Genomic DNA, 22,811 nt, shown 5'->3' with positions numbered 1-22,811 from the left:
TGTCATGTAGTCGACGTTCACATGACACCACTAAGGGAATCACAACATACATACTATCAAAATATCAAACACATATCAAGCTCACATGATTACTTGCAACATGATTTCTCCCATGACCTCAAGAACAAAAGTAACTACTCACAAATGATAAACATGCTCATGATCAGAGGAGTATTAAATAGCATATTGGATCCGAACATATAATCTTCCACCAAATAAACCATATAGTAATCAACTACAAGATGTAATCAACACTACTAGTCACCCACAAGCACCAATCTATAGTTCCGGTAACAAGATTGAACACAAGAGATGAACTAGGGTTTGAGATGAGATGGTGTTGTCGAAGATGTTGATGGATCTTGCCCTCCCCAAGATGGGAGAGTTGTTGGCGATGATGAGGACGATGATTTCCCCCTCCGGGAGGGAAGTTCCCCCGGCGGAATCGCTCCACCGGAGGGCAATAGTTCTCCTACCCAAGTTCCGCTTCGAGGCAGCGGCGCTTCGTCCCGAAAGTCCTCTCTTTATTTTTTCTAGGTCAAAACTGCATATATACCAGAAGATGGGCACCGGAGGTGAGCCTGGGTGAGCACAACCCACCAGGGTGCGCTTGGGCTCCCTGGCGCGCCCAGGTGGGTTGTGCCCACCTGGTGGGGCCCTCTGGTAGCTATTTGCTCCAATAATTCTTAAATATTCCATAAAAAATCTCCGTGAAGTTTCAGCCTGTTTGGAGTTGTGCAGAATAGGTAGCCTGACGTAGCCTGACGTAGCTTTTCCAGGTCCAGATTTCCAGCTGCCGGAATTCTCCCTCTTGGTGTGTACCTTGCAAATTATAAGAGAAAAGGCATTAGCATTACTCAAAAAAGCATTATTATGGATAGAAACATCATAAATAACAGTAAGAAAACGTGATGGAAAATGGACGTATCAAGTCCCCTAAGCTTAGACCCCGCTTGTCCTCAAGTGAAAACCGAAATCAAAAAACATGTCCACATGCTTTGAGAGAGAGGTGTCGATAAAAACAAAATACGGACATAGAAGCATCATGTTGATTATTATAACAGCAACAAAATTAAACATAGTACTTCTATCATAGAACTTTCATCATATACTTCTCATGAATAGGTAATAGTTCATCACACAATTGAATTACAAAGCAAAAACTCTATTAGAAACCAACAAACTATGTTCTCAGTCAACTTTGCAACTACAATTCATCATATTTTTAGGAAGGGTCACGTGTCGGAGCCTTTAGGCAATTCCACATACTCAACCATCATATAGTCTTCTATGATTGCTAACACTCACCGCGTACACATGAGCAAAATGTTTCGACCGGACACATAGAAAGTTAGGGGCTTATGGTTTCGCCTCCCAACGTACTCACCTCAAGGGTGATGTCAACAATAATAACTCATGCCACCCATATTCAACTGGACATATGTGCCTAGATCTTTCCTCACCACATGATGCTTGCCAAAGGAGAAAAATAAAAGGAATAGATAGAAAAACTTAGACTCTTGCATAAAAGTAAAAGATAGGCCCTTCGCAAAGGGAAGCAGAGGTTGCCATGCGCTTATTTGTTTGTATGCTCAATCCCTTAGTGCAAAAGAACGTCATGTTGCATTGCCCCTTGTGATAGCGACCTTTATTATGCAGTAATTCACTTTTATTCTTCACCATCACAAGTTCGTGCAATGCTCAATTTTCCTTTACACTAAATGATCTCACACTTTTAGAAGCAATTTTTATTGCCCTTTTGCATCGATGACAACTTACTTGAGGGATCTTGCTCAATCCCTAGGTAGGTATGGTGGACACTTGAAAATAAGATTTGGGTTTAAGGGTTTTTGGATGCACAAGTAGTATCTCTACTTAGTGCAGAATTTTTGGCTAGCAAAGATAGGGGCAATCATCACATGTTAAAGGATCTATGACAATGACTTCTATGTGAATATAAACAAACATTAATCATTAAGTTTTCTTCCTTGTCCAATGTCAACAATTTTGGCATATAATATTTTGATGAGGGCTCACAATCACAAAAGATTTCTAGGATAGTATATTTATATGTGAATCTTATCTTCCCTTATTAATTCTTTCATGAGTTGCATCATTGACTAATGCTATGTTTGTCAATCTCTAATAAAATTTTCTACTTATACTTTTCCTTATGTGGTGCATATCACCTACCATAGGATTAGTATATGGTCTTATTAATTTATTTCCATTGTTTTTATTTATTTCCTTTCTCCTTTTCCTTCTTTATTTCTTTTCCTTTATTTGCAACATGAGAATAAATAAAGAAAAAACTCACACTAAACTTTATTATATAACTTGCACACGATTACAAGGATAGATCACTAAGCAAACTCTCAAAGAAGAAAGGATCGAACTAAACTTTTATTCATCTAAAGAAAAAGATCGAACTAAAATAAGTAAAAGCAAAAAAGATAGTGGGATGATACGATACCGGGGCACCACCCCCAAGCTTGGCGGAATCCAAGGGGAGTGCCCGTACCGGATTCTCAGTTCTCTTTTGGTGGTGAAGAATGTGATGTTGGTGAAGAAGAAGAGATCTTGTCCTCGGATTTCCATGGTAGTGGTCCACCATCATAAGAGGAGGAGTGAGTCTCACGAGTCCTACAACTAGCCGCCAAACTCATACCTTTAAACCTCGCCTCATATTCAAAGACTTGGTTTTGAAGATCTTAGATCTGGCTTTGGAGAAAGTTGATTTGCTCGTTGAGGGTGAAGATGATGTCCTTCATGGGCTTGCCATCCACCTTGAGATCACGGGAAAGGTCCGCGATCATGAGGTGATTGGCATTGAGCCCATGCTCCACCATCCCCTTGCACCGGAAGACTTCCTGCTCCATGGCTTCAAGCCTGGACTCCACGGTTCTTGTGCCCTTGGGACCTTGTTCATCGTAGATGTACATCACCCCCTCATGCATCTAGATGGTTTGAGGGTGTTGCACCACCTCCCGCAGATATGGGTTGATGACGTTCTTGAAGAACTTGTCCTTGGAGGTACTTGAAGAGGCCATGGTAGATGGGATCTGACAGAAAACAACAAGAAAAAAGAACAGAGGATTTCTCCGTGATAGGGTGATCAATAGGTTCGGGAAGTATATATATAGATTTTTTATCTTGGAGGACAAGCATATGGGAGGAAAACGGAGTACGGAAGGTGTCCCAGGTGTGGCATGCCCTGGTGTCTTGTGCCCACCAGGGGACGCTTCCTGGAAGTTTCTTTATTTCCAAAAAAATAAATATTCCAAAATTGATAAAGAATATTTTTGCGGATTTTTCAGAGTTCGTTTACTTACCGTATCACGTACCTCCTTATTTTCACGATTCTGGAGTGTTCCAGAAGGACTCTTTTATGTGTTTTTCCGGTGTCAAAGTTTGGATAATATTACTTTCAACATTAATGGGCGTACCTAAGATATAATGTTTTATTCATTGCCTGTTTACAGCCTTCGGGTTAGTACCTTCGGAGTTATTTATATTGATGGCTCCAGACCGATAGACCTCCTCGATGACATTGGGCCTTCCCATTTTGAGAGTAGTTTTCCTGCAAAGAATCTAAAACGAGAGTTGTACAAAAGAACATATTCTCTGACTTTAAACTCACCCTTTTGGATTCTTTTGTCATGCCATCTTTTAAATTTTTCTTTGAATAATTTTGCATTTTCATAAGCTTGGGTTCTCCATTCATCTAGAGAGCTAATATCAAATAACCTCTTTTCACCAGCAAGTTTGAAATCATAGTTGAGTTCTTGAACTGCCCAAAATGCTTTATGTTCTAACTCAAGAGGCAAATGACAAGCTTTTCCATAAACCATTTTATAAGGAGCACTATAGGAATCAGGAACTTTGTCGCCAGCCATGGCGGACGGTAAAGGCACACATGGCTGATGGCAAAGAGCTTTGTCGTCAGCCAGCTGACGGCAACACGTCCGACTGAACAGGCTACGACAAAGGCTTCTTTGCCGTCTGCTGGCGGATAGCAAAGATACAAAGGTCTTTGCCATTCGCCAGCTGACGGCAAAGAGCCTGGACGGCACACATGTCAGCTTAGGTCCGTTAAGGGGTTAACGATGTGCATTGCTGTCGACTGGCGGACGACAAAGACCTTTGTATCTTTGTCGTCAGCCAGCGGGCGGCAAATAGCATTGAATCATTGCCGTCGGCTAGCGGACGGCCAAGTGTGCCACGTGGCAGCACCTAGGGGGCGGGCCTATTTGGTAGCTTTGTCGTCAGCTGGCTGACGACAAATATTAAACGTTCTTTGTCGTCCACTGGCGGACGGCAAAGCAACAGAATAGGCAGCCTATTGCCCCAGGTTGCACAGGTAGCTGACACGTGGCATATTTTTCGTCCGCTAGCTGATGGCAAAGCTCTTTGCCGTCCGCCAGCAGACGGCAAAGAGTCCATATAGCCCCTGTTTTTTTTCTGTTTTTTCTTGAAATCATTCGATTTGACAGAATTTCACATATATATACACACATATGAAAATACTTTCGACAAGCATACCAACACATATACATACCAAATCATATCCCTGCCATATGGATATGATCATCCAACACATATACATAGCAAATGGTTTCATCCAACACATATACATAGCCAACATATCCAACAACAAGCATACAATGGTTTCATCCATACATACATATATAGGTACCAAGTTTGACATTGTTCATCGTAGAAAATCAAAACAAGAAGGAAGCATAAAAGAGAAGAGTAGACTCCATCAATGCAAGCTTCCTCATCTAAAGCAAATCTACAAATTGGGAAAGAAGCAAGTTAGAAGAAGAAGGCTATCTAGAAAAAGAAGAAGAAGAAGAAGAAGAAGAAGAAGAAGAAGATTTTTCTTCTCTTTAATTTTCTCCTCTCCTCTATTTTATCTTATTCTTCTAACTAAGGTAGGTAAAAATGACATTTTATTACTAAGCTAGGTACAAATGCTATGTGTAGGTCATTTTAGAGCTAAGCTAGGTAAATAGGTCATTTTGGAGCTTACTAAGGTTATTATGTCATTTTCGAGGAAACTAAGGTAAGTCTATATCATTTTGGAGGTAATAAAGATTATCACGACATTTTTGAGGAAAGAAAGCTAAGTATAGCTCATTTTTTGTCTAACTTAGGTAGTTATGCCATTTAGGAGGAAAGTAAGCTAAATATGCATTTGTTAAGCAAAACACTAGAGAAAACTTACCCTCATCACAACAAATGCGATGAAGATCGCAAATAAGGTAAAGATTGATCCAATGGCATAATGATACCAAGCCTCATTATCAATGGCATATTTTCTAATCTTCTTAAGCTTCAGGCGCATTGCATCCATCTTCAAGCGCATTGCATTCATCTTCATCTTGTGATCATCGATGACATCAGCAACATACAACTCCAATGTCATCTTCTCTTCTTCAATTATTTTAATTTTTTCTTTCAAATACTCATTTTGTTTTTCAACTAAATTTAACTTCTCGACAAGAGGGTCGATTTCAAATTCCAGTTCACATACCTCCTAGATTAAAATATCTCTATGTCAACTTGATGGCCACAATTGTCATAAATGAGAAATGCAACAAATAGTTATGAAAGAGAATTTACCACATCTAAATCATAATGCGGGCGAGGGCCGATGGGGATGGACATCAAGACCATGGCACTATGTATAAGAAACAATCATACAAAGTAAGAAAAATATACAAGTAACTATATAAATCAAGTACAACATAAAAAATTGAATACCTAGTCATAATCTGGTCCAATAAATGCTTCAGGATCAATAAATGCATCATCATCATCATTATCAGTAATGACGTGCTCATCATCATCATTAATAAATGCATGATCATCATGTGGAAGGCCACCTCTACGTAATCTGTCAAGCATTGACAGGTCATCCGCAGCAGTAACCTCTTCTAGTTCAGGCTCTTCTTGTTCCGGCTGAGGGGTGAAGTCGGGTTCACTGTCGCTGTCTACTTCAATGTTCTGGGGTGAAGTAGAGAGGTTCTTGAAACATTTTTTAGAAAGACACGTTTCTTGGAAGAATTCTCCTTCATATGTGTCTGGGTTAATGTGAGGTGCATAATCATCTTCATTGGGGGGAGGTGGTCTAACACGTGGCGGCACTTCATAAACGAGCCTTTGAGATTAGGATCACTTTGATAGGCCCATGGTAGATAGAAAACTTGGGTTTCATGTTGAGCCATAATATAGACATCGGGAACATCCAAATGGGTGCTTTGATTGATTTCCACTAGCCCTATATGTTCATGAGTCCTTCTAGTCTCCTTCGGTTGGAACCAATAACATTTGAAGACTACGACGTTTGGTGGGTTTGCACCATAGAATTGAAGTTCATAAATTGCTTCAACTCTTCCATAATACTCGGTATCTCCTTCGCCGATAGCAGAGACACAACAATTTGTAGACTTTCGGTCGGCCATAGATAGCTCTTTGCCATAGGTACGAAAGTGATACCCGTGGATGTCGTATTTGTCAAATGAACGGACCTAATAGTCAAAATCATTAGCAACTTGTCTCAATTCGACGTCCATAAGCTCTGAATTAGCCTACAAGTTTAATACGAAAGGGATTATTGCATTAGCCACAAATTAGATGAAGAAATGAAATTGTCTAATGGAAATTACCGTTTGTTTGAACCAAGAGATGAAACCGGGATAGCCGCGTCCATGCTTTGCGAGAAGCTCATACTCTTCGACGAAATCCTTTTGGATCATCGCTCCATGTGAGAATATGGCGACGTATGGACTGTATCAAATTGATCTGGGAATAAGAGTAGTTCAAAGGAATTAGAAGTTGCGAAACAATGTACCGAGAACTTACTCGATATACGGCCGCACTTTTGTTAGGTTAGTGAAGATATACAACGAAATGATCTTCTATTCTTTGAAATCCAATGTTAAGGAATTAGAAGCACCGGTTGGTGCGAAATCCCCTTTGAATAGGATGAGGTTGGATCCACCCTTTTTAGGTTCGTCAGCATTGTACCGAGGCTTCGGATTATGCAAATGACGATTTTTGGCTTCGTAGTGTGCTGTCACGAAGTTTGCCGCCTCCTCAGTAATGAATGCCTCAGCCATCGATGCTTCAATTCTATGTTTATTTTTACATTTTGCTCGTAGCATCTTCTGCATCCTCTCAGTGGTGTAGCACCAATGATTTTGCATAGCCCCCCCCCAATCTTGCCTCGGTTGGGAGATGCAAAATCAAGTGCTGCATTGGATTAAAGAAGACCGGCGGAAAGATCTTCTCTAACTTGCAGATCAACTCTGGCGCCAACTCTTCCATTTCTTGTAGCAGGCCAGGCGATAGTTCTTTCGCACAGAGAACACGGAAGAAATAGCTCAGCTCTACCGGTACTAGCCATTCACCTCAGGGATGAAGCCACACAACATCACCGGCATTACCCACTCAATCCATATGTGCCAATCATGACTCTTGAGACCAAATATCTTCAATTTATCAAGACTCGCTCCCCTCTTTAGATTCACTGCATACCCATCGGGGAACATCAACTGCTGTTGCACCCACAAGATAATTTCCCTCATAGCTGGCCTTCCAAGATTGAACCATGCCTTTGGTTTCGTCCAGTTCTGCTTTCCTTTCGGTTCTTTCATGTTTTGTAACGACCTATCACATAGCGCCTCCATATCGACTCTAGCCTTAGTATTATCCTTTGACTTCCCATCTATGCCGAACAATGTACCAAAAAGTGCCTCGGCGATATTCTTCTCAGTGTGCATCACGTCGATGTTGTGTGGGAAAAAGAGGTCTTTGAAGTAAGGCAGATCCCACAAGCATGTCTTGTGAGTCCAGGCGTGTTTCGAATTATACCCCTTGAAATACCTTGGACGCTCTGGATCTGGCTCGGGAGCGTTTAACTGATCTAGTGTCTCTTGGCCTCTCAACGCAGGTGGTGCAGAGTTTTTGACAACTCTACCTCTGATGAAGTTCTTCTTGTCTTTCCTGAACTTATGGCTAGGATCCAGGAACTGTCTATGCATGTCGAAGCAAGAAAACTTGCGACCGGCCTGAAGCCAACGAAACTCAAGAGCTCCCTTGCATGTGGGGCACGGGAACCTTCCATGCACACACCAGCCAACGAATAGCGCATACGCCGGCAAGTCATGCGTCGAGTACATGTACTAGACACGCATTATGAAGTTCCGTTTGCTAAAGGCGTCATATGTCTTGAACCCATTATCCCAGGCTTCTTGCAATTCGTTCTTCAGCGGCTGCATGTACACATTCATATTCTTCTCCGGATAGTTGGACCCTGGAATTATCAATGTCGGGAAAATGTTCTTTCTTTGCATAATCTGTCTGGGGGGATATTGAGTGGAAAGACAAATACGGGCCAACAACTGTATTGGACTGCCGTCAGACCAAACACACTGAACCCATCCGTGCTGATGCCGACTCGAGGATGCCTCGAATCTGCCGCTTTGTCATCATGTAATGCATCGAAGCTCTTCCATGCTTCACCGTCCGGTGTGTGCACCATCATCGGCTTCCCATCTGCATCTAGTTGGGTTCTTTTGCTCGTTTTGTGCCATGTCATCTGTCTTGCCGTCTCTTTGACCATAAAAGACGTTGAAGTCTTGGTACGATTGGCATATACCGAAGAATATTAACGGGTATTTTGGTCTGCGTCTTCTCACTCATACCATTGTCTACCACAACATACCTGGATGACTTGCAAATGGGACAATAGTTCAAGTCCGCATACTGAAGCCTAAATAAGACACATCCTTTCTCACAGGTATGTATCTTCTCATAGGGCATCTTAAGAGCATGGAGAATTTTGTCTGACTGGTACAGGTTTGCAGGTAGTACATGGCATTTGGGTAGAAAACGTCCAAATATTGTCATAATTGCGTCATAGCATTCTTTGCCCAAATTGAATTGAGCCTTTAGAGCCATTATTTGTGAGATGACATCCAGCTGACAAAGCACGATGTGCTCGTGGAAAGGACGTTTTGAAGACTCCAACATTTCATTGAAGGCCTTTGCAGATTCCTCCATCTCATCGTCCGAGTCCCGAGCATCATCAAAGTCTTGCACCATGTCTTGCATCCCGGTACCATGCTCGTTGGTGCAACGACGAAGCACCTCAGCTCTGGCACGTTGGGCAAACTCGCCATGAAATGTCCACACCGTATAATCTGGTGTAAAACCCCACTTCTGCAGGTGTTTGCCCATTTCATCATCTGTCCTCTTGTGCCAATTGTTGCACCTGGCGCAGGGACACCATGTTGTCCTCTGGCCATTTGCAAATGCGGCTTTCAGAAACCCCTTGGTTTTTGTTAACCACTCAGTGGTCATGTCTTTCTGACTTGTGTGACCGGTGTACATCCACGCACGACCAATCATCTTACCTAGCTAATGGACACATAATATATATATATATATATATATATATATATGATGGGTCTATTATGATAACATCTTTGAAACCTTATTCTGATAACACCTACTACCTGCACCGGTAGCTACAGACTAACTACGACAGAACTGCACTGAACAAAAATCCCTACACCCACCTAATCCTATCGCCCCTCCCCATTCCCCTCTTCTCTGCTCCTCAACCCACGGCCGCCGCCCCACCTCCCGCGAAACCTCTCTCTCTCCCCCTCGACCTCCTGGTTCCAGCGCCGCGCCGCCGCCCCACCTGCCTACCTCGCGCCACCGCCCCTTCCCCCGCGCCGCCGCCATCTGCCTACCCCGCGCCGCCCACTTCCCCCCGCGCGGCCGCCCCACCTGCCTATGTCGCGCCGCCGAGCCGCCTCGTTTCCCTGCGCCGCCGCCCACGAGCTTCCCCCAACCCCGCTACCTTCCTCCGGCGAAGCCCACCGGGCCACTACACCGCCACCACCTTCCTCCCTGGTTCTTTATTCCCCGCCGGATCGGCCCACCGCGGCTCCCCTCGCGGCTTCCCCCACCACTGGATCCGATGCACGCCGACAAGAAATCACCGGATCCCGTGCCGCGTCGTCTTCCCGACGACGGATGCGCCTAGCGGGGCCGGTGAGCTCGGGGGTCGCCCCACCACGCGTCGCCTGATCCCGCCCTACCACGCGCCGGCGCCGCCCCGCACCACCACGCACAACCGCCGCCCATGTACAGCGCCGCTACACGCCGGATCCAGAGGGATCCGTCGATCCCCGCCTTGAACGCCCACGTCGAGGGCCGCCCCACCTCCACCATCCCGTGCCACCAGCCGAGCACATCCGCATCAGGGAGGACGCGCGCGCGAGGTTCACCTTCCTCTCTTCGGCGGGTCGTCCTCCAGTAGGCGCCCATGTCGATGATTTGCGCGTTGCACAGCCCCTGTGGTCGCCGGATCCGGCCGCCTCCATCTTCCCCTGGTCACCTGCCTTGCCCCTTCCTCCCGCTCGTTGCCGGATACGGGTTTCCCCTAGCCCCATGCGCACCGATGGCCCCAGCGGGCAGATGCGAGGCTCTCGCCTCTGATCTGCATCTCCCCCCGAGCAGTACAGTCAGACAATGTCCGTCCGGATTGGTGTCACAATCGTCTTCAGTGCAGTGCCGCAGTGCACGGCAGTGCAGTTTAGGTTTCAGAGTCCCATCGAAGGCCTCGTGGTGCTATCCTCACTTAATATTTGGTGTGCATTGTTGTTCAATCATTTTTGTTGCTGGTGGATGCGCATCCTTGGCTGCTTGCAGTTGGCTAGGGCCATTGAGGAACTTATCTGGTGTCTTCAGGCAGCACATGTTTTCTTAAAATGGAGGCAACACATGTTTACTAGAGGTGCAGCCCCAAATCAGTTCTCTCAAATAAGCAGAGAGAAAAAAGTTTCACTTTTTTTAAGTTCCCTTTGTTTTTGAACCTGGCAGGAGGATAAGTTGATGCAGTTCGCCCGACCGAGGCTTGTGGTTCGCGAGTCCATTTTTAGTCAAACAAAGTCAACTTTTTGTGTGATTTTTTTTGCCGTTCACTTCTCGTATGGGAAAAAGTTCACTTTCACTTGATGTGGTCCCACAAGAGGTTCACTTCTTTTATTAATGCACTTTGTTTTGTTTGTAAGACGATTAGAAAAAAGGTGTCAAAGTTCACTAGCAAAAGGAGTTTACTTTGTAAAAAATTGTACAGAGGAGTTCACTTTTTATTACTTTTGGAGGAATTGTTTTTTTGTAAATTTGTAAGGACATTGTGTATAATTTGTTAAAAATTGTTGCAGCTCATTAAGGAAACCTTTGCGGTGCACTTTGCAAAACAATAAAAACAATGAAGTTCATGGTTGCTCTAATGCATTATACACCTGCGGTTCAGTTAACCATATTTTGCAGGAGAAGACAAACTCATGCGTTTCACTTTCGGTAGTGCTCGCGGTCTGTTTACGGTAGTCTTGAAGTTCACTTTTTGTACTATTGTAGTTCACCAACGCTTGACATGAAGTGCACTCCACCTCGTTTGGGAAACTTTACGTCCCACAAAAAAAGCATGCAGTGCACTTGTCCGTCTGATGAAGTGCGGGTTAATCTCGAGGTTCATTTTTCATAGTATTGTGGTTTATCAACGCTTGACATGAAATGCACTCCACCTTGTTTCGGAAAATTTACGTCTCACAAAAAAAATCATGCAGTGCACTTTTCGTGTGATGGCATGCGGTTTTTAGTCTAAAGCAGTGTGGTTTGTACCTCGTTTGGGAAAACTTACGTCCCACAATAAAAAAATCACGCAGTGCACTTGACCGTCTGATGTAGTGCGTTTTCAGTCTAAAAGCAGTGCGGTTTTCTTCCTCGTCTTCAAAAATTTACGCTCCACAAAAAAGAAATCATGCAGTCCGTTAGTTCGTCTGATGCAGTGCGGTTTTCAGTCTAAAAGTAGTGCGGTTTTCTGTCTGATGCGGTACATACGACGATTTGGTGTCGCGAAAAAATAGTCTCCGCATTTTGTTAAATCAAAATGGCTCTTAAATCGCAAAGAATTGGAGAGTGTTCTACATGAAAAAGTTGCATCTCATCGATATCTTTCCAATGGCATATAATTTGAATTATTTTGACAAGCGGTTTGTAAAAATTTCATGAAAAACGGCAACTGCCTCTCGTTGTCGGTCACACGATTTTTAAAATTAACTAAAAACCCTAAGGAATCTCAAAACCATTTCAACATATGAAAGTTGCGCCTCGTCTGTAGCTTTCCAATGGCGTATCACACATCTCGTTTCGACAAACAGTTCAAAAACTGGAGCGAAAACGGTATAAAAATTGCAAAAAAATTGAAAAAACAGAATTCCGTGATTTATTAAATTTAAAATTGCTCTTAAACCGTAACGAATTAGAGAAAATAATAGATATGAAAAAGATGCGCTTTGACGATATCTTTCCAACGGTGTATCATTTGCTTCATTCCGACAAGGGGTTTTGAAAAAATCACAAAAATACGCTCGCTGCCACTCGTCGTCCGCCGCACCGTTTTTAAAACTGCTCTTAAACCGTGAGGAATCTCGAAAAGTGTTCAACATGGCGAAGTTGCCTAATCCATAGCTTTCCAACGGTATATCATACGCGTCGTTCCGATAAACGGTTAAAAAACTAGAGCAAAAACAGTACAGAAAAAACACTGCGTACAGTTTTTTACGACACGAAGTTCACTAGTCTCTGTAATGTAGTGCTCTTACTGAAGAAAGTGCAGTGCCCTTGCGTTGAGCATGCAGTGCGGAAGTGCAGTGCCCTCGCGTTTACGACCGGCTGTATATATATATATATATATATATATATATATATATATATATATATATATATATATATATATATAGAGTAACACTATTCTAATCCCAGGATTAGAATAGTTATTCTGATCATGTTCGGGCCTATATAGGAGCTGCGGAGGTGTTCCCGAACTTCTCTGCACGCGGAGAAAAAGCCCACGACCGTCCACCCCCCACCTCCCCACGCCTACACTCTCCCCCGATCCCCATCTTCGTCGCCGTCAACTGCCCCAGGGCGCCGCCGCCTCCATCTGCCCCAGGGCCCCGCCGCTGCTACCTGCCCCAGCGCCCCGCCACCCACCCCTGACCTGATGCACCTCCGTTGCCACCCACCCCGTCCCCGCCGCGCTTCCATCCGCCGTCCCCCGATCCCTGTCCGCGACGGCGCCTCCCTCCACTCGATCCACGGCTGTGCCGGCGGCCTCTCCAACTGGAACTACGGCTGCGGCGGCGGCTCCGTCCCCCTGGATCCACGACGGCTCCATCCCCTGGATCCATGGCGGCGGCGGCCTCCCGTCCCCTGGATACACGTCGGAGGCAACCTCCTCTGCTTCCAAACGTAGCGACGCCCTCCCTCCCACATCCTGCTGGCAAAGTACCGGCCGTCAACCTCACGCACGCCGGCGTCCAGCCATCATTGTTGCCGTCCCAGCTGCAGAGCGCCCACATCCCACTCTTCCCCTACTCGACGGGCCAAGCCGTCACCTGCCGGGATAGGAACCCCTGCCGCTGCTTCTCACCTTCCAGCGAAGGTGCCGCACCAGGCCATGTAGGCTACTGAAGGTGCAGCAACATCTGCATTCCTTCTCGCGGCTATTTTCTCTGACTTTTTGCTACTACGAACACCCACAGAGGAAGAGAAGTAACTCTAAATCTGAAGTTCTGCTTGAAACTGAACTTCTACCTCTTCGCTACGTCGGAGTCCTTCATCGCTTGCACTACTTGCTTCTAGCATCTTGTCCATGGAGTCAAAGCGCTGCCTGGAGTGCCATCTTGCTTTTGGATGGGGCTCCGTCGCGACCCAGCTTCTCCCTGTACTCTGCATCTTGTTCACCACCGCGGCTGCCCTGCGTCCTCACAACTTCTGCGGCTAGTCCACCAACGCGCTGCCAGTGCGCCCTGAGCAAAGCATGGGGTTTGTGCTAATGCATCTATTCGTGCATGGGTGTGTGCGTGCGTGCTAGCATTTGTGTGTGCGCTGGGTTTGTTGCTTGCATGCTGTGATGTATATGTATAGATTTTGTCTGAAGTTCATGTTGTGAACCCAACTAAGTTTGAACAAAAAAGATCACATCATTGCTGCTTCGAATTTGCTCCTGTACCAGAAATATCGCTTCCATGTTGTTATACTATGTCCACTTATGTATTGTTTCTAAATGGCTTTTTGTCTGAAGTTCAGTAGTACCTTTGGGTGCAAAAAAGTTGATTCGGTTTCATGGGTCCTTTAAAAAAGAATGGGAAAAGGAAGTTTCCTTCTCCAGAATTCATCACCGCTCTGAAGTGTTAATTCTTCTTGTGTGCTTCTAATGAGGCTTGTGTTTCATGGATAGAGAGATAGAGACATCAAGGAAATTGTTCATGTTTCCTTTCTGTCTATGTACTTCAGAAACATTTTGTGAGAGAAAAAAGGTGAGTGACGTACTCTTTTGAGAGATACAAAGTGCTTTGGGCTCCAATCTTTTTCTACACAAAATTATACGTTTGTGTCTCACCAATGTAGCCGGCAACAGATGCTTTGTACAAAACAACCTTGGTTTCATGTGAGAAGTTCGACTATAAAATAAACACATTCACATATAGTAAAATTAGTGCAAATAAAAAATTTAGTGAGCCATGTATTGTTGATATTTTTTAAAACAAAAATTAAAATAACAGAGATGTTTGATGTTGTAACAATATATTTTTCTAAATTCCTAAAAAAAACCAAGAAGGTCAAAATGAAATAACTGAGTCGTTCAACTTTTTTAATAAGAAAACAAAATTTCCTCATTTCTAAAAAACAATAAGTTCAACTTTTAGTAATAGAGCGCTTCAAACTTTCATAAAAAAGATTTAAGAAATAAAACCAGGAAGTCCATATTAAAAAGGTGAAGAAGTTCGATGATTATAGAAAACTCAGATTTTCATCGTAATTAAAGAATGGAAACAAGAAGTTCAAAAATAAAAAACAAGAAGTTCAACTTTTAAAAATATAATGCTTCAAAATTTCATTAAAAAGGATTAAGAAATAAACCACGAAGTCCATATTAAAAAGATGGAGAAGTTCGATGATTATAGAAAACTCAGATTTTCCTCGTAATTAAAGAATGGAAACAAGAAGTTCAAAAATAAAAAACTAGAAGTTCAACTTTTAAAAATATAATGCTTCAAATTTCATTAAAAATATTAAGAAATAAAACCAAGAAGTCTGAATTAAAAATATGGAGAAGTTCGATGATTATAGAAAACTCAGATTTTCCTCGTTATTAAAGAATGGAAACAAGAAGTTAAAAAATTAAATAACAAGAAGTTCAACTTTTAAAAATAGAGCGCCTCAAAATTTCATAAAAAAGAATAAGAAATTCAGATTAATATTCATAAAGAACTCAGATATTTTCACGTACCCGAGAGAAGTTCAGCTTGATATCTGCTAGAAGTTCACGTACTACATAGTGTGCATTTTGTATTAAAAAGAATAAAAAAAGCAAAGACTAAAAGTTTGTTGATATAAGTTGAAGTCCTCCGTCGGAGAAAGTTAAAAAAAATATTATGAGAGAAGTTTATACAAAAGAAATACCATTTGTGTAACACTTGACGAATGGATGAGGAAATTACAAATGAAAAAATACGTCATAGAAGTTCAACGTGAAAACAGCAAGAAGTTCACCTACTACACTGAATGAATATTAGATGAAAAACTTCTAAAATCGTCGCGAGTATGAAAAAATGATCAACACGGGAAAGTTGCGTGTCTACAACAGCTTTCCATCGGTATATCACTTGCTCAATTTCGGTGAGTGGATGAAGAGCTGCGAGCAGTGGATGGAGATCTACGAGCAAAAAAAGCACGTGAAAAACAGAGTGAAGTTCAGGTACACGCGCCGAGAAGTTCAGGTTCTTCACGCGGTGCATTTTCTAAGAATCTGTTTCGCGATAAAGGCAGAACGAATGATCTCGCCATTTTCGTAATTACTTGAAAACGGCTAGGAATCAGAGAAACCCATCCACATGAAAAAGTTTCGAATTTTCCGTAGCTTTTCAGCGGTATATTATTTGCCCCATTCCGATAAAGTTTGTATAAATTACGGCAAAAATACGTTTTTAGCCATTTTCAAAACTGACATAAAACCGTAATGAATTAGGAGAAACAATATATACAAAAAAGTTTCGCATTTCTTCAAGATTTCCAACGCCATATCATTTGCTGCATTTGGACGTACGGTTAAAAAATTAGCTCAAAAATACGAACTCGATGGAAGTTGTACCATTTTCTAAATTACTTTTAAACTGTTCAAAATTAGAAAAAACTTTTAACATGAAAAAGTAGCGCATTTTCATAAGCTTTCCAACGTTATATTATTTGCCTCAATTGGATTATCCGTTTAGAAATGGCATCGAAAAAACGAACTCGGCTGTTCGGTTTGCGAAATTCTACGATTTTCCGAATTACTCTTTAACCGTAGGGAATTAGAGAAAACTTTCAACATATGGACGGAGCGGTTTTGCCGCAGCTTTCCAACGCCATATTATTTGCCTCATTCCGATAAACGGTTTAAAAATGCGATCGAAAATACGATTCACGTTTTTTATACGAAGGAAAAACGGTTTTCAAAACTGCTCTTAAACCGCTTACATTTTGCCAAAAATTTAACTTGGGTCATGATACTGATGTCCATAGCTTTCCAACGGTATATCGCAAGCCCCATTTGAACACCTTTTAGCTGAAGTTCAACCTAGTACTCGGGGAAGGTCAGGTGCGTTACTCGGGAAGTTCATGTTATGATCAGAATATTATTCTGACCCCGTGATCAGAATAGTGTTTATATATATATAGGGAGGGTGGGTCTATTCTAATAACACCCTTAAGACCTTATTATGATAACACCCCGTCGTTATTCTGATAACACCCTAACCACAACCCACCCACCCGCCCGCCAGGCCACGACACTCCCCATCTCCTCGTGCCCACCCACCCGCCTTCGTCTCTCTCCCTCACCCACGACCGCACCACCTCTCTTCCCCCACGAACGCACCACCTCTCTCCCCGCGGCCTTCCTCTCCTCGTCGGCGAACCACCCCTCCCCCATCCACCTCCCAGCACAAGCCACCACGGGATCAAGGCCATGACGGCACCCCGCGACGTCGAGCCGCCGAATCCAGGCCGCGCTGCGCCCCCCTTTCCCCACCCCCTGGCGACTCCCAGCCGCCGGATCCAGGCGACGCCGGTCCTCCCGCGACGCCCTGCCGTTGATCCAGGTCGCGCCAGCCCTCATGCGCCGCCCTGCCGCCGGATTCAGGCCGTGTCGCGCCCCCCTTCCCCCACCCCTTGGCGATTCCCCACCGCCGGATCCAGGCGACGCCGGTCCTCCCGCGACTCCCAGCCGCTGATCCAGGCCGCGCCGGCCCTCCCGTGCCATCCTGCCACCGGATCCAGGCTGCGCCGGTCCTTCCGTGACGCCCCGCCGCCGGATCCAGGTCGGGCGGCCCCCTGCACCGCCCTACCGTCCCGCCGGAGTACCCACCGACCCGGCGAACGCAGTCCCCCCGCCTCAATCTCTACCCCTCCCCTCACTGGCGAGCCCCCCCTGCCCCAGCCACCTGCCACCACTTGCGGTAACAATTATGCAGTTCGGTGGGGGTGTCGTGCGGTTCGGTGGGTCATGCCGTGCAGTATGGTGTGGCTGCAGCTCTTGGGCGCGCGTGTAGTGCACTTTCGTCGGTGTGCAGTTCGCCAGTGAAATGAGTGCAACTCGGCCGAGCGGCATCAGCTGCGCGGGCATGCGCCTCGGCCAGTTACTTCGTGAAGTTTGTTTGATGCTTTTTTCCATGTTTTCTACCTATTCGGATTTGACTGCTCTGCTCTATGTCTCGCCGTTCAATTTCTTGTCGAGCGCCCCCTCCTCCTACACCCTCATCAATACAGGATCTCCGACAAGTTGCTCGCTTCCTGCGTGTGCACCGTCGCTGCAGTTTGGCAACGAGCCTCCAGAAGCAGCTCTCTCCTCAACTCGTTGCGGTTCCCGGGCGGCGGGAGAGAAGTGCGCAGCACTAGGGTGGCCGGCGTCATTTCTTTTTTTTTAAATCATTTCATCTTGTTGTATGTTCCAGTCTCGCCATGTTATGTCGCTCACTTGAGGTATCCTACTATTCGCATTGGCAGCGCATGTAGTTCTTTTAAAAAGAATGTAGAGATAAAAAATGCTGGTAAAAACATTGTACAAATTCATTTTGCTCATCCCTTGGACCCGTTACACTCCCCTGCAGTTCACTATACAACAAAAATGAAAAAAAAACTAAACCTATTGCATCTCGCTTTCTAAACTCATGCTCTCGAATGGTGCAGCTCGCTTTGTAATATTTTTATAAAAGAACAGTGTACAATGATGCAGTCCGGCTGGTACCGCCAAGTGGTTCAGTGTGATATCTTCTAAATTCGGTTTCATTGTTTTGTTGGAGTTTTATTATTGTTAAATAAATCCAGTTTAGTTCTCCCGTGTCTACATATCCGTCCCTGTAGTCCACTCACCACGTCTTTGCAGTACATACTCATTGATAAAAATAGTAGTTTTAGAAAATGAAAGAGTAACAAAGAATCGATGCAGCCCCCTCTGATGACATTGCAGTGCGGTTGCCCTCGCCTCTGCGGTTCATTTACGCCTCGAGATGAATCGTATTCCACTTCTTCGTGTGGGAAATATTACGTCTCACAAAAAAAGAAATCATGAAGTTCGCTTGACCATCTGATGCAGTGCGGTTTTCAGTCTCAAGAAGTGCAGTCGGCTGTATGATGTTGTTCATCTCGTAAGTGCAAAAAAATTGTTACGAGAGCGAAGAAAAGTAATGTGGTTCACTTCTTGATAGTGATGTGGTTCATTTACACCCGATGTGAATTGCACTCTACTTTCTCATCCTTGAAAAAATTACGTTTGAATAAAAGAAACCATGCAGTTCTCTTACCCGTCTGATGCAGTGTGGATTTTCGTCCGATGCAATGCGGTTTTCAGTCGGATGAAGTACCCACGTCGATTTGGGTGTTGCGAAAAACAGAGTGTCCGCATTTCAGTAAATTTAAAACTGCTCCTAAACCGTAAGGAATTAGAGAGAGTGTTCTACATGAAAAAGTTGCGTCTCATCGATATCTTTCCAACAGCTTATCATTTGAATCGTTTCGACAACCGGTTTGTAAAAATTTCGCAAAAAACGATCGCTGCCTCTCGTCGTCCGCTGCACGCTTTTCAAAATCAACTTAAAACTATAAGGAATATCAAAACCATTTCTACATATGAAAGTTGCGCCTTGTCCATAGCTTTCCAACGACGTATTACACGCCTCGTTTCGACAAACGGTTCAAAAACTAGAGCGAAAACAGTACCGAAAATTGCAAAAAATTTAAAAAACAGAATTCCGTGATTTAGTAAATTTGAAACTGCTATTAAACCGTAACGAACTAGAGAAAACAATAGTTATGAAAAAGATGTGCCTCGACGATATCTATCCAACGGTGTATTATTTGCCTCATTCCGATGAGCGGTTTAGAAAAAAAAAGCGAAAAAACGCTCGCTGTCACTCTTTGTGGGCCGCACCGTTTTTGAAACTGCTCTTAAACCGCGGGGAATCTCGAAAATTGTTCAACATGGGGAAGTTGTGCCTAATCCGTAGCTTCCCAACGGTATATTACATGCCTCGTTCCGATAAACAGTTAAAAAATTAGAGCAAAAATAGTACCAAAAAAACATTACGCGCAGTTTTTTCCGACGCGAAGTTCACTAGTCTCTGTAGTGCAGTGCTCTTGCTAAAGAAAGTGCAGTGCCCTCGCGTTGAGCATGCAGTGCGGAAGTGTTATCAGAATAACTATTCTGATAATATTATCAGAATAGACGGGCTATATATATAGTGTTACTATTCATCACCTAGGGTGCAGAATAAGTTATTCTTCACCCGAGGTAATCTTATGATCATTTCATAATTAAATTACGTTTGGAATTCAAATAGTTACATTCCTATTGATTCACTACGTAAAATTTGACATAAAAAAATAAAAATATAGGCCATAAGACAAGAAAATTTACAGTTTATGTGTATTTTACATTATGTTTTTATGTTTGTAATTTTACTTAACCTAAAATATTTTTTACAACGATTATATATTTTCTTACGGTCTCTTTTTACGTCGGAAATAAGATAAAACTTACGGAACATAAAATTACGAGGCATTGATGTAAAATAGAGGGGGGTGAAGAATAACTATTCCTCACCCAGGGTGATGAATAGCATGACCCTATATATATATACATATATATATATATGTGTGTATATATATATCAGCATGTATATATTCATCAGTTAATGGAGTTTGTCACTTTTATTACGTCCATGCAATCTAGACGCTAATAGGTAAAGATAGGTCCTAATCCCACCCGAGTATGTGTAGATTAGGTTCGTTTTCCCATGCTCTGCTCCGGATCCGACGCAAAATTTTGGCAGCACCTCCCCGCTGTTCTCCTGATACACGTCTCGGCAATAAGCAAAGAGGATGTGTACCCGAAGAACAACAGGGAGGCACTGACGAAATTCTGCATCGGATCCGGAGCAGAGCATATGGGAAAACGAACCCAATCTACACATACTCGGGTTGTCCATGGATAACGTTGGACAATTCGAAAGAATCACAGTTATAAATATGCAAATGCATGCATATTTATAGATATAACCCTTTCGAACGGGAGACACATAGTGGTCACACATACTGATGATTGAAGACACCTATAGCTAGCAAGTTTTATTGGCACGAAGACCAGAACAGAGAAAATCAAGGGGGCAAGAGATGTCATTTGTGCTAACCCACGAACGCAGGGGCAGAGCTCATCGAACACTAGACCCTCGCAGCAATGAAAAAACTGCACATTTAAATCGAAAGATGAGTTTCATAACAATATTGTTTTTTCCGTCAACCTAACTAAATATTTACAACGGGACGAGCGGGTTAGGGGTTCCTCGGCGTCGATAGAACCCTAAATAGCAACTACCATCGGTGCAAGATAAATGAGGCGCTCGGCGTTGAACACTAGATCCACATCCCACAAGTGACACCGGTGGCCGGCGTCCCGCAACAATAGTTCTAGTGGCCAATGACGATCGAACACCTTGGCAAATTTGTCTGGCAGCCTCTACGATGAGGATTAAAGCCAAGTTTTGAAATTTCAAACAACCAAACCGACTTGAGTCAGTTTGGGTGTTTCAAGTTTCAACACTTAGCTTTCACTCGTCATCTCTGAGGCTGCCAGACAAATTCGCAATGGTGTTCGACCTCCATCGATGCTGAGAACTGTTGCCGCGGGACGCATGACCCCTGTGTCACTTGTGGGACGTGGATGTAGTATTTGACACCGACGGTCACACGTATCTTGCACTAACGATACTTGCTATTTAGGGTACCATCGACACCGAGGAACCCCCTAACCCGCTCGTCCCCGGGTAAACTAAATTAGCATGCATTCAATAAGCAAAACTACATCACCTCTTGCGTCTGTACATCGTCGAATATTATCACTAATACATCTTGAATAGTATCATACATATAGCATCGCTAATACAGCTAGAACCATAGCGAACGACGGGTATCGGCCCGGTCGGTGGACACCCAAAGAGAAGGAACCATCACAGGATCATAGCTCCAATGAGATCCCTGAAGAACCTGCCAGGTATTGTCCAACCTGCCCTCCAACGCAACCATGTAGCGACGGACGTGCTTGTCCTCCTTGCTGACACGGTGACGTACCACCTCCGCGGTGTCCGAAAGCCTCGGCACCGTCACAGGCCCATGCGACCGCCACCAAACAAGGTTCGGGTCAACGACGGGATGATCCTCACTAACCTGCGCCCCCCGTAAGGTAGAACCTCCAGGTACTAGCCCGGCGGAGTCCAGACTCGTACATGGCCTCTCTGATTAAGCAGGCCTCCTCCGCCGAGTCAACGACGAGGATGCGGGATAGGCATCGTCGACGTCGAAGCGGGAATAAATGCTTGAACTAAAAAAATAACAACAAATTTCACATGTTCAAAATAAACCAGAAACTTAACCTAAAGTAAACTAAACTAAACTAACTAAACTAAACTAACTAAAGTAAACTAACTAAAGTAAACTAGAAACTTGACCTAAACTAAACCTAAAGTAAACTAACTAAACTAAACAAAACCTAAAATAAATTATACTAAACCTAATTAAAGTAAATCTAAAAAACAGAAGAAAAAAAATGAAAATGTCTCACCTTGGAGCGGCCGGGGCGGCGAGGCGCCGCGACGGGGCGGGCCGGCGCGGAGGGGCGGGGCGGCCGGGGCGGGGCCGGCGTGGCCTATCGAGGCGGCCGGGGCAGGGCGGAGCAGCGCCGCGGGGCGGGGTGGGGCCGCTGGGGCGGCAACGCGGCCGGGGCGGGGCAGCGGCGAGGGGGCGGCCGGGGTGGGGCGGCTGTCGGTGTCAAAACCAGCGGATCTCGGGTAGGGGGTCTCGAACTGTGTGTCTAAGGCGGATGGTAACAGGAGGCGGGGGACACAATGTTTACCCAGGTTCGGGCCCTCGCGATGGAGGTAATACCCTACTTCCTGCTTGATTGATCTCGATGAGATGAGTATTACAAGAGTTGATCTACCACGAGATCGGAGAGGCTAAACCCTAGAAGCTAGCTTATGGTATGATTGTTGTTGTCCTACGAACTAAAACCCTTCGGTTTATATAGACACCGGAGGGGCTAGGGTTACACAGAGTCGGTTACAAGGGAGGAGATCTACATATCCGAATCGCCAAGCTTGCCTTCCACGCAAAGGAGAGTCCCA

At 44.3% G+C, this 22,811-nt stretch overlaps 1 long non-coding RNA gene across 1 annotated transcript; it reads left to right on the top strand.

The window, feature by feature from the left end:
- Positions 1-9,503: 9,503 nt before the first annotated feature.
- On the top strand, positions 9,504-11,206 carry LOC125520564. The gene is made up of 2 exons (XR_007288729.1): positions 9,504-10,819; positions 10,906-11,206. It is a non-coding gene; the product is annotated as an uncharacterized LOC125520564 (long non-coding RNA).
- The last annotated feature ends 11,605 nt before the right edge of the window (positions 11,207-22,811 follow it).

Source organism: Triticum urartu, chromosome 7 (assembly GCF_003073215.2).
Source record: "Triticum urartu cultivar G1812 chromosome 7, Tu2.1, whole genome shotgun sequence".
In the NCBI taxonomy this organism is placed as follows: domain Eukaryota; kingdom Viridiplantae; phylum Streptophyta; class Magnoliopsida; order Poales; family Poaceae; genus Triticum; species Triticum urartu.
Note: the sequence above shows the minus strand (reverse complement) of the source record. Positions and strands in the feature narration are given on the sequence as shown.